The sequence below is a fragment of the Carlito syrichta genome, unplaced genomic scaffold (genome assembly GCF_000164805.1).
Source record: "Carlito syrichta isolate Samal-C Ts95f unplaced genomic scaffold, Tarsius_syrichta-2.0.1 Scaffold308823, whole genome shotgun sequence".
NCBI lineage: Eukaryota > Metazoa > Chordata > Mammalia > Primates > Tarsiidae > Carlito > Carlito syrichta.
Window position 1 is genome coordinate 333,680 of NW_007252919.1, and position 18,993 is coordinate 352,672.

An 18,993-nucleotide genomic window follows, 5' to 3' on the forward strand; every position below is an offset into this window, starting at 1 on the left:
TGTAACCACATTTGCTGTGAAGATCAAATGCATTGTGTGCTCCATGTTCTTGTTGCCCAGTGATGCAAACAAAAGACAAGATCTTCAGAACCAAAGTATGTGAAGAAATAAAGAGCTTTTTGTCACAGTTAGACACCAGGGTTGAAGCCATTTATTACCAATGCTGTAGATATGATCATTCTATGCATCAGTAGAAGTCTTCCCACTTTGCAGAAGGGTCTCTGTCTACTGTAAATAATTTAATAATGATGCAGCCATGGAGAAAGAGGCATCACCAGTAAGAGGGATGAATAATAATAATAAATAATGAATCATAAGTAATGAATTGCCAAGAAGGCATTGAAAACTGTAGGTGTATTTACTTGCAATTATTATTATTTTTTAAAGTGGAAGATAATTTTTGCTTTCTGCAGCATTTGATTGATTTAAAGTAGCTCTTATCATTAAGTAATCTTTACATTAACCTTCAACCATGTATCAGCAGCTGTACGATGGAAGCAAATGCATTATGTATTACTGTTTTTGATATTAGTTCTGAAAAAGCCAACTATCATTCTCAACATCAAAGAGCACCCCTTATCAAGGACTTGGCTGAGAGGATAAAGCACTGGCTATTTACCTTATGACCTTGGTTCCAATCCAGATCGTATTGCCAATGAAAGGGATTTTGTGATCTCAGCCCTGCACAGGTAGACAGTCGTTCATATCACCAAGAACACAGATTGACAGAACTGGAATTTTCCCGCATAGGTGAGACCTAAGGCAGAAAAAAAATCCAGAGACATGGAAGTGAAATGAGTCCAGCTCATACACCCTCCTAGAGATGGCAGTCTTCTCAACTGGACGAGGTAGCTCAGAATAGCAATCCGGGGATGCTCTCCAATCTGGCTTGCTGATAAAGAAATCTGTTTGCGGAGACTGTAACTCCTCCAAGTCTATTTTTCAAGCCAACACCTCCTCTCCAAACTCTCCCCTCCCCCACCTCCCTCATTTCAGAAACAAAAAGCAGAAAGTCAAATGGAAGGATCTTTAGGATGCCATTTGTAGAACTAGGGTGATGGTTTTAATCTTTTGAAAGGATGATTGCAACTGAGCTGATATGTTTCAGACTCTGCTATCAAAAATTAAGATGAAAATAGTCATTACATTCTAAATATAGTTTTTTTAGATTAGCAAATTAACTATTTATTACAATTATGCTGATAATGTCATATTCTCAGGAAGGAAACATGCTTCCTTGAACTGTAGGAAAACTACACTCAGTGGCAAACCTTACTGGTCCCATATGAGTAGCTTTAAAATTTTTTAAATGTATTTAAAAAGTCAAATTAATAAAAAATAATGTAGTTTGTATTTGGCATTTGTACTGATTAAATAAAAGATATCAGTATATATCTTTGTGTAATATCTTATTTTGGACAATTTCTCTTTGCTCTTATACATTTGATTACTTTGTTTTTATTTTATTAGTTTACTAATTTAATCATTCCTGGGTTTTTCCAAGAAATATTTTAGTGATTGTAGAATAAAAATGCATATATATATATATATATATATATATATAATAAATATAGTTATTTGATAAAGCAAGAAGGGAGTATTCCAACATCTGGTTATACACTATGTCATTTATTTTCAAATAGAGATATATGAAAATTATACCTCTTTAGCTGGAAGTTAGAACACTCAACCAGGCAGACAATGTGAACTCCTAAGATGTTATTATTAGATGCATTGAAGAGCCTATTCCACACACACAAGTATTAAATAACAGCAGCTATTTTAAAAACAAATGCTCATCTCCTGAGTAGGGGTGGGGACATTGCTATGGGTTTATGTTTCTACTAAAGGAAACTATTTCTTACCTACAAGAGGGGGGACGTCTATCTCCCTCTGTGTATGGTGCAAAGTGTGACAGCATTGGCGCTTCTATCTAACCCAACTTGCTCAAACGGCTCAGTTGGCAGGCTTGAATGAAACTCAGGCTGGGAAGGTTGTTGGGACACAGAAAACTGCATGAACTCCAGGCATTCCAATGGTCTTGTCTGGAAAGCAGATCCCTTGGTTTTTCATGAGGCTGTTCATCCTTAGTGCCTAAGCAGTCCTGTAACATCCATTAGGCTAAATTGGCTTCTCTCACATGCACGAGGTGGGAGCAGATGAAAGGATACAAATGCAACAGACTTTTATTGTCAGCAAACAAAAAGGGGCATGCATGTGCCAGTTTATAAATTACTGTTTTCATCTTTTAAAAAAAGGAGTTCAAAAATCAGGTTCCACTTATCATTGTTAAAACCTTAAATTTTTTTTAGCTGTATGATTTCATTATATGAATTACAGAACAGTAATAGAGTCATATTACTCTTAAGCCAGCTCACTTAAATTTAAGACATTCAAGACCCAATAATGCACTAGGTTCTTTAGTTCAAGTTATGCAAATAATATACATTTTTTATTCGGCTTCCCACCAGGTTATACATGTATTATAAACACAACAAAGGCCTCTTTCTTGTACAATATATTACTCAGAAGCTGGGGAAAAATAGAAGCCAAAATATTGTGAATTACATTCTTATAATGGTCTGGCTTTGTACTACTAGCTGATATATTTTAAATGCTAAAGAGAAGCTGGGACTGGAAAGAGAGAAATGTTGACTCACTGTTCCCTACTACTGTTGACATTCATACTGATGTTCTTCAATGTCTAAATCAGATTATTATCTTTGTTTTCTTTAGAGTGGAACTAGTAGATCCAGCTTTGCTACATTTGGAAAATCAGCAGGGGGAATGGTCACCTCAAAAAGAAAAAAATAAAAGAAAGGACTAAAACTTAACATAAATTACCCTGGCTGTCCCTGAACTCAGAACAGGAGAGAAAGTTTTATTCTTTTACACAAAGTTTATGATAGAAATCAATATGGATTACTTCACAAGCACTGTTTCACAAATATTTAGTGTAGTTGCATAATGTAATTCACACATTAAAAAAATAGCCACTGACATACTAATTCCATTGACGCATTAAAAGAAAAAAAGTCATAGTTAAGAAAATTGGAAACACTGAATTCTGTCTTATGATGAAAATAATATTCACAGACTTAGCCCCAAAATTTATGCACTCAGTAGTGAGATAGCTTTGTGTCTTTCCCAGGGTTTTCATTTATGCCCAATATAGTCAATTGGTAACTAACTCAATTGAATAAAATAAAGCTAAAATGTTACATATTTTTCTAAAAAGTGAACAGCAACGTGCTGTTTGTCTCTGAAATATACAGATTCGTTCCAATATGATCTAATATATAAAAAGAAATTCCGTTCCTAAAGTTGTCTTACTTGTTTATGCTGGGGAAATTGAAAACAAAAATAAGAAAAGTTGGAAATAAGAAATTCAGTCCTTTAGCTTCGTGACGTAACATGAGCTTTGTGGGAACCAGGGAGCATTCCTTTATACTTGTATGCAATCTGAGCTCAGCGGCTTTGAAAGCTCTGAAGTCCTCCACAAAACTCTTTCCTCCCTCTTCCCCCTTAAAAAGAGAGAGAGAGAGAGAGAGAGAGAACCTCAACTAATTTATAGAATCTCATCAGCATTTCTAACAGAAATTCTCACCTCAAATTCCTTCCTGTGTTAGAGTGAGTAGAACCAGTCTCTGGAGTACTTGGCAAAACATTCCCAGCCTCTTGTTTAATTCAACAAGTGTCAGTTGTGCTTCTCCTGAAAGCATATAGTTCTCTATATTCGGCAAAAAGAGCCACACTGGATGGCAAGCAATCGTGTTTTAAGATGGTGCATCATCTGTGTGGGTACTACCAGTCTTCCCCTGGATCTGGAGATGGCTCCTTTCTTAACAAAAGATGAGCACCGAATCGCATGTACTGTCTCGAAACATAAACAGCCATGATGTGAAAGATTAAAAACTTGCCCTCCATCAGATTGCTATTAAGAAAAAAAGGACTGTGAGGTCAGAATTATTTCTTAATTGCATTTCACACCTGGTTAAGATAGTGTATACAGCTGCAAGGAGATGAAAGGAATGATTGATCCTTGAAAAGAGAATAGGTAGTATAGGCATTGGGGTCTTGAGAGCAAGGCACACTGGGGTGGACTGAAAAGCAGAATTCACTTTTGGTAGAATTAATTTCTTGCCATTTGAAAAAAGAGGAAGGTAGCTCTGGAAGCAGCCTTCATTCCCCAGTGCTCTTTGCAAATCCTCCACCAAAATGGTCTCACTGTAAACAGCAGATATTTTAGATGCAATTAGACTTCCATGTGCCACACACAACAACTGAGAAGAGTTTCCAAAGTTTTCTTTTTTTAATTTGAGTGGAAGACAAAAGAAATAAAATATCCTGACAACTTCTAGCGTCGTCTTGTGACTTTAAAAAAAAATCAGCCTGTGAAGTATCACTGCTCTGTTTTAGTCTAATGCTACTTCTATCTTTTATCCTTTTTAATTAGAAGGCAAATTCTCAGACCGCCAGGCCTAATCCCTACACAGTGGAACAAAGCCCAGCAAAGCCTTTGAACACTGTTCAGCCGGGCAGCACAAACCCTAGTAACTGTTGGCAGTAGGGGCAGGACTCTGACCCTCATCTCAGCCATTCTCCTGCAGCTCCTGATGCTCCCTGCCCTTCAGAACCCTATCTGTTGTTCTTCTGTTTAGACTGAAAAGACAAAAGAGGAGACAATGTGGGAAACCTAGAGGATTGGCTAGGTAGGATGCGGGAGCTAGTGATGGATAGGGGCGAGTCAATGGAGTTTCACGGGAATGGACACAGTGGGGAGAATTGGATCACCAGATTAGGTCTTTAGGTTCAAGAAATTTCTTCATCCCTCACTAAATCTTTTCATGGACAATGCCACTTTTTAAACAATTGTTGCATTTCCAATTACTCCAGGAGTGTTCAAACAAATGCCCCGAACCCTCCATGAAAAGTTTGCTCATATTTTAAACTCGCCAGATGAAAATCAATAAAACAAATAACCCCCCCAAATCAGTGGTAGACACTTACATCTCCAAAGTATTTACTCTTGTAATAATATTTGAGTCAAGAGCATAATTTGCGCTCACTCAAGCAAAACATGCAACTAGACAGAAAAGTGAATTTTCAAAGCTAATCGGAACAATCATGAATCAAAAAGCCAAATTCCAAGTATGCAAATATGAAAAAGGATTGTTTGCATTTCCTACTTTGGCTAACTGTGAATTATTGAACAGTGAAACAACAGATGCTACTCCCATGCTGCAAACTCTTCCAAGTTGTTCTTAGATTGAGCTACGTATGTGTGGGAATTACTGTCTGATGCCAGGATGTTGGAGAGTTGTGATGGGATTTCTAAAAAGACAGGCATTTTCTGGTGTTTGAGAGATCTGGGACAGACATTTTTTTTTTTTAATGGAAGAAAAACAAAAACCTTTTATGGGAAATATTTTTAGCCGTCTTTCAGATTCTTAGACACAGCAGGTTTCATAAAGCCACTTTCATTTTTTTCTTCTTCTTATGTCTACAGAATCACCAATATATGTAGTGCAATACTTAACCCAATCATTAGGGTTGTCTTTGTAACCAAATATAAAATGTGTTACTGATCTGGCTCTGGATGATTACGAGGTTAATTTAATTTAAATCAGGAAAGGATCAGGCAGGGCTTTAGGTGAGTGGTGTCCAATAAATGTGTGCTTTTTATCACGTAATCTTAAATTCAAAGTTAGAGCGAAACCACTTTTTAAGGAAGCTTCCGTTTTAAAAGCTCTCAGTAAAGACAGGTGGTCTGAGTTTTATATTTAAGTAAAATATAATTTTGAAATTATTAAAGTATGAGTTTAGCATTGATTTCTAGCACAGTTATTTTGAGAACCTATGCTTATCTTATTAAAGAGACAGCAATATATGTAATTATAGTCCATTCCTACATAGCGTCTATTATTCAAATGACAAAACCCAATCTCTTCCTTAACATTCTGTCTTGGTGCTGCATAAACAAATCCTTTCTCCAGGTCAAAAGTGGCAAAATAGTTAAAATGCACAGAGGTAATTGAATACAACTACAGATAATATTTTATAAAATATGATGCAGGATTATAGATGATCTTCTCCCAAACTGCTTTTATGTCTGTTTTTACCTTTGATTTCATAAAAAATATACAAAACATAACTACTTACATCAATGCTCTTGAAATACACCCTTGTTCATTCTTTTTTAAAACATGACAATGGTCTGAAAAATTATGCACTCATTATTTCAGGGCTCCTAGCAGTGATCCTAATTTGCAAATAAAAACACTTTACATTTTTTAAATACTTTTTGCAAAGATAGAAGCCACTGAAAGAAATTGTCTAAATGTTTGCACGTATTTCACCGTCTAATGCTCCAATGGAAATGATCAATAAACATTTGCATAAAAAGAGAAAATTCATTATGTGTGTGTGTTTTAATAATAATTAGAAATCTTTACCCAGTGGAAAATTATTTCTTGTTGTCCTGCACACACATGCCGTCTTTTGCAGGAAGGTTATGAAATCCAATAGACAACAGTCCGTGGTGATATTGAATATATTTCCAAAAGAAAGTTATAAAAACCCAGAGATAGCCCGGGAAGGGCACATCAACCGCAGCTAAATGCAGTCCCCATAAATCAAACCTGGCATCACTTCTGCTATCAGGGAATGGATTTTGTGTTTGTTTTTGAACCCCATCACTGTCATCTACCTACTCACCTTAATCATGTGTATGAAATAATTTTATTAGAATGGAATACAAAGGATTCTTGATTAAGAGATTCAAAGTTTTTGAAAACAGCTTTTTCTTTTAAGAAACCAAGACTTGCACAAGTATTGACAATGCAGTGTACCTAGTTATTAAATATGGTTGAATATAGTCATTAATACTTATTAGAATGTGAAAATTAAAATAACTTATTATTTTCAATTTTCTTTCTTAGGATTTATGTAATTTAGGTGTACATAATAAGTTTGATTAGATAGACTTGCCAAAGTTAAAATATGTTTTATGGAGGTTAGTTTTTGTTATTGTTATTCTGTTTCTCCCATTGAATTAAGCTTTCCTTACTAAGAATAAAACCTTAGAGAGTTTCTGAAGCTTATAATGTAAATGACCACAAATACTAAGCTCAATCAAAACAAATAATAAAAAAAGAAAAGAAAAAGGCAGCCCTTAATTCTGTATTCTGCTCCATCAGTGACTGTATAACTATATCATTAACGATGTTCTCTAACTGGGGAAGTCCCTACCCTAGAGTGTAAAGGATCAAAGAAAACATTCTTTTCTGTCTGGTACACTTAGTAGTCCTGCCTCCCAACAGTGGGATAAAAGGAACTTGCTAAACTGTTGCCATTTTGCAACATCTGCTATAATTCCCCTAAATCCAGATTTGTCTGACACAGAGAGGCCTGTTCTTACATCATTGCCATGTGACAGTATAACACCAGTCACATCAAGCTTGAGGATTGCAGCTTCAGGCTATGGTAATATGAAGAAAACCTTTTTGCCTAGGGCAAAACACTTGTAACAAAGTATTATTCATCTGGTCAATTTAAATCTTCTCTCAAAAAGGTACCCAGAAACATATGCAGTATGCCTTTGTAAAAGGCTGGAGCAGCTCATAGGCAAATGACCTGAACCAAGAGTACAAAACCTAATGTCCTGATTAATTACTGCTAAGCGGCTCTGAGACACAGAAAGGAGAATGCTGGTACTAATCCTTAACCCTGTCCTACATTCTCAAAATAGCCCAAACATTGCTGACAGTTACAAAAACAAACCTGTCCATGGTTAAAAAAAAAAATTGTACATTATCACTTGGTGCCCTCCACCTTATGAAACAAGGATGTGGTTCCTATCAGCAGACAGATAAGGGAGTTACTAGTCTAACGGGCTTTTTGGCACAAAGGCATGGGCTGATAGAAAGAAAATATCTGAAGAAGAAAAAAAAATCCAACTACACACACAACTCAAACAGAAATATTTTGTGTGCTCTTATTTTCAGGGATAAGCTTGCAAAAGGTTGAGCTTTTCTGAAAACTGTTCTTTAAGTCTAGGCCACTTCAACACAGCAATTCCTTGCTGATTAACCTGGAGCCGAGAGACTGCGATGCTTAGGATTTTATTAGGATGGGATGTTTAAATTCCTTTTACCTATAAACATAAGGAGATACTCATATATCACTATAAATATCAGACATTTTAGAATTTCAAACTATTCGAATAGTGAAGATATAATGGCTTCATCAATCACTCAGATTTCAAGTACCTTTATTAATAAAGCAGACATTTGGAGTTCCTTTCACTTTTGCTGAGTAAGAAATGAATGACCAAAAGAAGAAACTCCAATATAAGAAGCAGAAAGGTGTTTATCTTAACATATTTATTCCTTTTTAAAAATAATCAGAAGGTCACTAAAATGCAGCCCATGTTATTATCAGTTGTAATACTTTTCTACCATAGGTTAATCACATTAAAATATTTCTTTGGGCTTTATGTATAAAACACAGCACTTCAATAGCACTCATTCAAAACAAATAATGAGACTTACCTGTTCTGGAGACTGCCCTTAATTTGATATTCTACAAGCACACCTCTGCTTCAGTTCTAGAAAATAGTAAGAAACAGGAAGCTTGTCAAGGCCAGGGACTTGAGGGGTCAGCCTGACTAGCATGGGGTCATTTTACCCACGGGACTACCCCTGACACAAAGCAGAAGACATCTTTTCACCCAAAACAGACTCATCATGAAGTCACATTCCATTTTAGATTTTCAATTATATTTGTATATGTAAGCACGTTATTTGTCAGCACAAGCATTTTCATGTGGCAGAGCATCCCACCTAGTGATTAACATACTACACAGGAAACAAATTTCCAACTGTCCAGATCAAACAGAATGCTGGCAGCCCCAGAACATGTGAGATGGTGGTTCTCCATGGCCTGTACTGTTTTTAACAGCACCTAACTCTTGTTTCTCTTTGTCCATTTCCTCCTTTTCCCTACCCATTTTCCCTGTCTCTTCCTTCCTTAGCTGGTCCACAAGGGATGCACGTTGGTTTCCCATCATTCCTTACACCCCTACTTTCTGAATTTGGGTGACTCACCTTCTCATAACTGGGGTTTTACCTTGGAGCCCATTCATCTTGATTAATAACATCTCCACAATTCTGAGCAACATCTGCTCCCAGGCATGACAGCCTTTGATGGAGATTGTGCCTCTCTGAAGCTCTGACTCTATTCAGAGGCAAAGTAAAGAACCAAATCACTCTTTCTCAGGTTTGGACATCACACTTGACAATCCTGTGGATGTCAAAGATTTGCTCTATTACCTGCTAAGATTGACACAATTTAGGGGGAAATTTCTCCTCCCTGATTTATTGCAGATATTTGGCAGATTAAAAAATAAAAGCTAAAATGTTTGGGGGAAAAAAAAAGGAAGTTTGGACATTGCTGCCCTTTCTGGAATTTGAACTGAATACTTACCAAGGAATGGAAGTACTCAAGTGTTTCCCATTGTCTGGTTTTCCTTTCACTAATCAGTCTCCCTGAGGCATAGGAAGTACAATGGAGAACCATATACATTTTGGATTAGAGAGACCCAGGCAGGCATAAAACCTGGCTCTTACCAGCTATGTGATCCTGAGTGAATTACTTGACCTCTCTGAACCTCAGTTTCCTCAGCTATAAAATGGGGGCAAATAAGGCCTATTTCAGCCAGTTGTTGGGAGGATTAAATGAGATAATGAATGTAAAGCAACCTCTTTAACCAACCACAACAATCCTATTAGGCATCATAATCTCCATTTCACAGAGCAGGGGCGAATGGTTCAGGAAGGTTAAAGCACTTGTCAAATGTCACAATCACATTGTAGGTGTTTAATAAGTGATGTCTATGATAATCTACAACCCAGAAAGCATGGATTCTTACCTACCTCAAGAGAATTCATGACCCTGTTGCAGGGCCCTTGCTCTTGGGGTGGAATAGCCAAGCTTCCTTTCTGAGTAGCTCTTCAGAGGTCTTGCTGGGGAAGTCCAAAGGAAAGGAGATTGATTCCCCATTGACCAACCCCCCCCCCCCCTTTACGGTAGGCATTAGTGAAACGTTACTTCTTTATTTTCTATTTTTTTATTTTTTGAGTTGGAGTCTCACTCTGTCGCCCAGGCTGGAGGGCAGTGGCACGTTCACGGCCACCTCAGCCTCCAACCTGCTAGGCTCAGTGATCCTTCCACCTCAGCCTTCCAAGTAGCCGGAACTACAGGCACACACCACCATGCCCAGCTAATTTTTTATTTATTTACTGTAGAGATGAGGTCTCGCCAAGTTGTCCAGTCTGGTCTGGAACCTGTGAGCTTAGGCAATCCTCTCACCTTCATCTCCCAAAGTGCTGGGATTATAGGTGTGAGCCACCACGCCCGCTGAAACGTTACTTCTTTAATCAACCCAACCACTCCTTTAAGTAGAGCCTGAGTAACATTACTTGTGGTAAATCCAGGTCTCTATGCCCTTGATGGTGCTCTTCTCACTCGGGCTTACTGCTTTCCCCCTCTCCCCCTATCTGTTTAGGACATGGGGCTGGGCAGGGGTTGGAGAGGACAGGAGGTGCTTAGGTGATGGAGAAAGAATGGCTGACCTTTTGTCAGGAACATCCTCTGCAGCAGGTGCTGGGAACATTCCTGTAGAAGTTCCTCTATAAGCTCAGCAAACCTATTACGTTTTCTAGAATGAAGCCCAAATAAAAACCACTCTTTTTTTTTTGAATCGGGGTGTCACTCTGTCACCCAGACTGGATTGCAGTGACATCAACATGGCTCACCACAGCTTCAACCTCTTGGGCTCAGGTGATCCTTCAGCATCAGCTTCTTAGTAGCTGGGACTACAGGTGCTCCCAGTTACACTTGGGTAATTTATTTTTTATTCTTGTAGAGACGAGGTCTCTCTATGTTGCCCAGCCTGGTATTGAACTCCTGGGCTCAAGCAGTACTCCCACCTTAGCCTCCTTAAGTGCAGGAATTATAGGTGTGAGCCACTGTGCCTGACAAGAAATCACTCTTAAGCCACAAACAAAAAAACAAAAACAAAACAAACTTAGGCCAAACCACTAGATCCATAAATCAAAAAGGCCAATGCAGTGGTGTTTTGGCAAAACGAAGGAGAGGTGAGTCGGATAAAATTCCAAATTGTTTCCAGGAGGCAAAGGGACTGAATAGCATCAAATTTTAATTGTGCACATGTTGAAAGATTTTTTTTCCCCAAATGACTTAGATTTAATCATTGGAAGCAAACTAAATGGAAACTTTACAATAGAAGGAAGTAAAGAGTTAACCTTAGTCCCTTACCCGGGCCACAGTGGTCTGATGTCTTTCCCTGGGGCCTTTCAGCACGCTGAAGTGTAACCTCAGCCAGAGCTTTCAGTTGCCACCAGGTTCCAACACAGTCCACAGAGGGTCACCAGTTGGGAAATATGAAAGAGAGAGAGAGAGAGATCTCAGATATCTTGGTGGAACCTCCAAAAATGTTAGGGTGAGGGCTGCATGCTGGAGAGGTGGAGAGGGGAGGCACGCAGCATGGTAACCCAGAGCTCCGAGTAGATGCAAAGAATTATGACACACAAAATGGTTGTTAAGAAGGAAAAGTTTATTTAAAAGTAAATTAGAAGCCAGCCCGGTGGCTCAGCCTGTAATCCTGCGCCTTGGGAGGCTGAGGTGAGTGGATTGCCTGAGCCCGCAGGTTTGAGACCCGCCTGGGCAACCTGGCGAGACCTCATCTCTACAATAAGTCAAAAAAATTAGCCGGGCATGGTAGCGCGCGCCTGTAGTTCCAGTTACTTGGAAGGCTGAGGCGGAAGGATCGCCGGACCCCAGCAGGTTGAGGCTGCGGTGGCCAGGAGCGGCCACTGCACTCCAGACTGGGTGACAGAGTGAGACTCCAAATCAAAAAAATTAAATTAAATTAAATTTTAAAAATGAAAGTAAATAGAGAGAGAAAGAGAAAGAAGAGGAAAGATTCACCTCCCCAAGGTGGGGGAGGGGGCCAAAGTCAGGAAACATGGTGACAGCCATAGCTCAAAGAGCACATGACCACACCAGAATCTAGCAAGACAATGGCCCCATGTGTTGAAAGTTTTAGAACACCAGATTAGTAATAGTGGAGATAATTCTTGCCCGCTGACTCAATTTCCCTTCCAAGCCAAACTCCATCTCCTCCCTGGCTCACTAGGGGACTGGGAGTAGAAGACAGAAAATGAATGGGAAAAAAATATTTTTTTTGAGTCAGAGTCTCATTCTGTCACCAGGCTGGAGTATAGTGGCACATTTACGGCCACCACAGCCTCAACCTGCTAGACTCAGGCGACCCTTCTTCCTCAGCTTTCCAAGTAGCTGGAAACACTGATGCGCACCACCACAATGAGTTCAATTTTTTTTTTTTTTTTGAGTTGGAGTCTCACTATGTCCCTCAGACTGGAGTGCAGTGGCTGCTTCCGGCCACCGCAGCCTCACCTGCTGGGCTCTGGAGATCCTTCCGCCTCAGCCTTCCGAGTAGCTGGAACTACAGGCGCTCGCTACCACGTCCGGCTAGAGTTCAATTTTTGATTTACTGTAGAGATAAAGTCTCACCAACTTGCCCAGGCTGGTCTCAAACCCCTGGGCTCAGGCAATCCTCTCGCCTCTGCCTCCCACATTGCTGGGATTATAGGTGTGAGCCACTGTGCTGGCTCAAAAATTATTTTAATAAACCCACAAGGGTACTATAGCCTTGTCTTCTCAAAGGTCCTCAGGTGATTAGAGAAATGTGCAAATGAATTACCTGGTGATCTTGTTAAAAATGCAGATTCCGGTCTTGGGGTCGGGTCTGCCAAGTAGTTCTCCTAACAAGAAACACCGAGTTTCAGATGACGTCAAGCTGCCCCTTCAGCTGGGCTATCCCAGTTCACCTTGAAAATGTCAGTGCAGCCCTTAGAAATCAAGGCATTATTCCTGAAGCCAGGCTGTGTTAACGTATTGCTCATTCCCAGACTGCAGAGGAATAGCACCAGCCTGCCAACAGGAGCAGGGTAGATTCCCCTCTTTAATCAAGAAAAACAAGAAAAGCCGGGCTCAGTGGCTCAGCCTGTAATCCCGCGCCTTTGGGAGGCTGAGGTGAGTGTATTGCCTGAGCCCGTGGGTTCGAGACCCGCCTGGGCAGCGAGACCTCATCTCTACAATAAATCAAAAAATCAGCCGGGCATGGTAGCGCATGCCTGTAGTTCCAGCTACTCGGAAGGCTGAGGCAGAAGGATCGCCGGAGCCCAGCAGGTCGAAGCTGCGGTGGCCGGGAGCGGCCACTGCACTCAAGTCTGGACGACAGAGTGAGACTCCAACTCAAAAAAAAAACAAAGAAAAGAAAAACAAGAAAAGAGTCATCAGTGACCTAACAAACCTGAGGGATAACCTCTGTATAGAGACCTAGAACTTGGTTATTTTAAAACCAAATTTTCCATTTCAATTTGAATTTAGAAGGTAAACAATTGGGTGGGCTTGGTGGCTCACTTCAGTACTTTGTGAGGCCGAGGTAGGAGGATTGCTTGAACACAGGAATTCAGGACCAGCCTAGGAAACATAATGAGATTTCATCTCTACAAAAAAAATCAAAAAATTAGCCAGGTGTGGTGGCACACTCCTGTAGTACCAGCTACTTGGGAGGCTGAGGTGGAAGGATCACAGAACCCAGGGGTTTGAGGCTGTGATGAGCTGTGATCATGCCACTGCACTCCAGCTGGGTGACAGAGCGAAATCCTGACTAAAAAAAAAAAAAAAAAAAAAACCAATTGGCTGTTAGTAGGACTTATTGGATAGAAGTCATTGAGAAGGTACTAGAACCTTCAGGAAAGGCATAACTAGATTGACCCAGCACAAAACCAGGGGCAAAGGAGGGATTGATGGGTCTTCTCCTTTTCTCACATTAGGGTGATTTTTCTGGGTCTGGTAAAGTGACAGAGAGCCAAATGGGTGAGTTACAAAACTGGCCAAGGCTACATGAAGTTTGCTGGAGGGTCCAGAAGGAATTGGAAGAAGATGAAGCAGCTGGAAGAGACAAAGCAGGCTTCACAGGTGCTGCTTCTACTCATCAGAGGAAAACTTCATCTGCAGGCAAGAGACTGCCCGGAACTTACCTTTATTTTTAATTAAATTAAATTAATTAATTAATTTGTTTGTTTGTTTGAGTTGGAGTCTCACTCTATCACCCAGTCTAGAGTGCAGTAGCATGCTCACGGCCACTGCAGCCTCAACCCGCTGGGCATCGGCGATCCTTTCGCCTCAGCCTTTATTTTTTTATTTTTGTTTATTTTTTGAGAAGCTGCTAAATCCCAGCTGCTGCATCATATATTGTCCTGTAGTCAGTCTCCCAGTAGCACCCAGGAGTGGTGATTCATACCTGTAATCCCAGTACTTTAAGAGGCTGAGGCAAGAAAATCACTTGAGGCCAGGAATTCAAGACCAACCTAGGTAGCACAGTAAGAAGTTTCTTTAAAAAAAAAAAAGGAAGAAAGAAAAGAAACAAACAAAAAAATAAATCTTGCAGTAGCAGACTCAGGTTGAGTTGAATTGATAATTCCCAGGATTTGACTATCATCACCCATTTCCTGGGAAGATTGAACTGCATTAACTTAAATCCTCCATCCCTGTGCTCCCCACTTCCAAGAAGGAAAGGCACTTATCAAGGTCAAGACTGCTCAGGTGGGCAATTTGATGGGCGAATGCCAACATAGGTTGGTTCCTCATGTCCCTGCAAGATTGTCTCTTGTAGCAAGATTGTCTTTTGCATAAAATTTTCAAAAGTGCTCTTGGCAGAAGGAAAGCATGAGTAAAGTAGTGTACTCAAGTGTTTGGTTAAATTTTAACAACAAATTGTTTTGAATTCTTGAAGAGAAAAGGGAAATCATTTGCTATTGGCTATTAAAATACATGCTGCCTCATGAGACCCGAAACCTGCTTCCTATTTTCAGAAGCTGGACAGAGCCGTTGGTAAGAATAAAACTCTCAAAGTCACCCGCCTACTTATGCCAAATACCATTTCATGTCGCTAAGGCCCCCTTGAATCTGTTAATACTCTTTTTTCCTGAAAACTGTCTTAGTGGATGTGACAAAAAAAAAAAAGGAAAGAAAAAGAAGGGAGGCAGGGGTGGTTGGATAAAGGCTACTGTCAAATTGATTAAGTGAACGCTCATTAGAGAAAGTAACAAGAGGTAAAATCTGCATATGCATTGCAGAAATGTGTGTGATCTTGCTAAATTGTAAAAGACAAAAAGGGCTGAAAACCTCCCTCACTGGAAGTACTTGAGGGAGAGCTGGGGGAGGGGAAAAGTTCTCTAACAGTAACTGTCCTTTATAAACTCATGCTAGAGTAGCCACAGACTGTGACACTTGGGGACACACTTCAAACCTTGCTTTCTAAGAATTTATACTATGATTATCAAAAAATTAACCTGACTGTTCGAGAATACACTAACCACTCCTTTCGTGTCTGTCTCTCTCTCTCCCCCTCCTTCCCTCCTCCCCCCGGTTGAATTTTCACTCTGTTGCCCAGGCTGGAATGTAGTGGCACACTCATGGTTCACCACAGCCTCAACCTGCTGGGCTCAGGCTGTACTTCTACCTCAGCCTTCCAAGTAGCTGGAACTACAGGCTAAAAAGATAAGCCTTCAGTCAATTATTTTTGTTTCATTTTTTGTAGTTATTGGAGGTGAGTGGGGGCAACCCTCACCTCCTTACCAAGTTGCCCAGACTAGTCTCTAACCCCTGGACCCAGACAATCCTCTTGCCTCTGCCTCCCAAAGTACTAGAATTACAGTTGTGAACCACTGTGCCCAGCTTTTTTTGGGGGGGGGGGAATAGGGGTAAGGTCTTGCTATGTTGCTCAGGCTCTCTTGAACTCCTGGGCTCAAGCAGTCCTCCCGCCTCAGTCTCCCAAAGTGCTGGGATTGCAGGTATGAGCCACTGTGCCCAAATTTCTCTTAATTTGAGTCTTATTTTCTCATTTTTCTTCTATTCTGAATTTACAAAAGCCTTCTCTCCACCCTATACACAACTATTTTATGGCACAAAAAAAATCTAAAGTAGTTGATTTTGTGTCACTGGAGCATAAGTTTTGTTAGTGTGCAGGGTAGAACAGGTTTTTTTTCTTCAGTTTAAAAAGATAAGCCTTCAGTCAATTATTTTTGTTTTATTTTTTATAGTTATTGGAGGTGAGTGGGGGCAACCCTCATTAAAGCTCTCCTAGCTTATTGGCCCAAACAAATCTAGAATGACAATTCACATCCCATGCTGATTTTGGAACAGATGAGGGTTCCTCTGCTTCTTATGAAATGGTCAGCTTAGTAGTATAATTCCAATGGTTAAGCTGGTAACTTGGGTAACCCTTTTATGAGGATAGTATTATTTCCAGTTGTCTTGTTCTGTGAGAATGGCCTAGTCTTACAGTCATGGGCAAACCCTGATAATTTTTTTTTGTTGGTGCATTTTTAAGGATGAACATTTCATAAGAATGCCACATCTGTAAGTCCTGTTTATGTTCTTGCTCATGCATTCTCGTGATTAACAACCAACTTTTCTATTAATAGCTCTAACTTACCTCCTTCTCTCATGAAACCTAACCAGAAAATTTCTCACTGAAAGAGATGATGGTGTTGACCTTAACCTACAAAATGAAGATAACGTCAGGACTTAGTCTAAAAAGATGAGGTAGACAATGACATCAAATATATCTCAGTTGGCATAAGCCCGTAGTTTTAAGGAGTTAAAAATAAGAAAGACACAAGCTTGACATTTCTTAGGCTTAGAAAGAAGACAGCATGCATGCTTGAGGTATGGACCAAATTGTCCCGAGGATTTGAAAGGAAATGAATAATAATAATAATGTTGTGCCAGAGGATGTTCTTTGAAATATCCGCAGACTGCAACAAAGCGGTCTTCATATGTGGGGTTGTCTGGGCTCTTTTGCACCATTATGTGCTTCGGAGATCCTTGTAATTATAAATTTAAGACTTAAATCCTCAGTTCTTCTTTATATTTCTAAACTACCCCCATAGGTATATTTACTTCCTTCTTTTGTCAAGCTTAAACATTTCCAATTACCTCAGGCTCCAAATTCCTGCACTAGTAATGACATTTATTAATCTAGTTCTGGTGAGAAATGTTGAACCTCTTGCCTTCCCAAATCATACATTTTAATTCTGAACACACCTCCAATGAACATTGGCATTGTTTAATTAAAATGAGGGTGCACATTAATAAGAAAGGATATCATTTTGTTATTTATATATAATTTTATTTTGTTAAAAAAAAAATGAACAGAGACTGGTAAGGTCCATAATTGCCCTCCACGGTGAAGAAATAAGTGTAGGAGAGAAGAAAAGCACAGTAAGACACACATGTTAGTAAAACACTCCTTAATACTACACAAGCTGTAGAAAATGCTACTTTGCATTTGGTCCTCAACGTGGCTAACCGCAAGCCATGGAGTAAAAAGTGCACCTTTTAAACTAATTCCTTGGTCTGAAGATAGAGCCACATCTAGAAGCCACCTCATTAATATGCTATAATGGTCAAATAAGAGATTAATAGCAAAGTCACCTGCTAAAGCAACCAGGAACCTGTTGATTAACAATAAGCCTCCAAAAATAAGATACCAGATTGCAAGCAAAATCAAGACCCAGGGCAACAAGTGCTTCTGTAATTTATTCCTTCTTTATATGAGGGCATAAAGCTCCCTTTATAAACGTGTTTTCCAGGCCCTGCTGTGAGCTGTAGGTGTGAGCTTTTCAGCTGATTTATTAATTTTAGTTTCAATCAACGTGTCACCTGCAGACACAAAAATGTAGGCCTCACCACAGAAAATACAATTTAAAGGAAAAAAAAAGAAGAAGAAAAAGAAAAAAAAAAACAACACACAGGGCTTTAATTCAAAAAACTCTGCCAGGTTTTTTTGTTTTTTTTTAAAGGTGAACACTAGAATGCCTGTTCTTTGAGATCGAAAATAATTCCCAGCAACCTAATTTTAAAAAATCAAAATTAAACATTTTTGTCATACTTCGAAAGTCAGTCTAAGACGCAGGGAAGAGTAACATGAGGCTGCCAAAACAGTCAGCTACTCTTGTCAGTAGGGGTACATTCTCCCCCAAAGAATCGAATGAACAACAAGTCCCCTGGGCAAAATGTGCAAAAAATTCTCAATTAGTTGTCTTTATTTAGTGAGCACTATGGGGTCCTCAACTACACTATAGAATTATGGCAAGAAAGCTGAGCTCTTCAGTAGCTTATTAGCATTCTCAGAGGGTTGGAGTGCCGCTGATAGCAGGCTGTTGCCTCCAAGAGCTGTTGGTGGGACCCCTACACTCCCGGCTTTGTCCTTTTGTCCTTCCAAGCCAGCAGGAAGTACTGCCCCATGTTCAGGGCATTCTGGGATACCTTCATTCCATTCACAGTTTGCATTACTAACAGGGCCCGAAGTCTTTGTTATTGACTATGACCATCACTGTTGCAGGTTTAAATGAAAAGCAAAAGCAATCTGTATCAGTCAATTCTAAATGAAGGTTTAGGAAGTAGCCCCCTTCCAAATGAACATCCTTGTAGGGCTGGAGTGGCTTTACGAGGCCAAAGCCCCATAGGAAATCCAGGGTCCGGGTTATAATCTGGTTGCTGCATTCTTTCATCTGAAACTACGGCATTAGGCAAGAGAGACAAAATGGGAGTGGGATATGACTATTCCAGACTGACCCTTCGGCATAGACCTTTTTACAGCACTCTCTTGCCTACTGATCTTTCTCCCCTGTACCCCCACCCCAAAGCCCAATTGCCCCTAAAATTGCCCCTCCACAGAAAAAAAATAGAAAACTAGAAAGATGAAAAGAGAACTGGTAGCAAGTATTAGAAATGTCTTTTCTAAAGAAGAGGGTATTTGCTGCTTTAGGGAAAACACTATCATTGACTAAATTAACAAGTTGTCTTATCAAC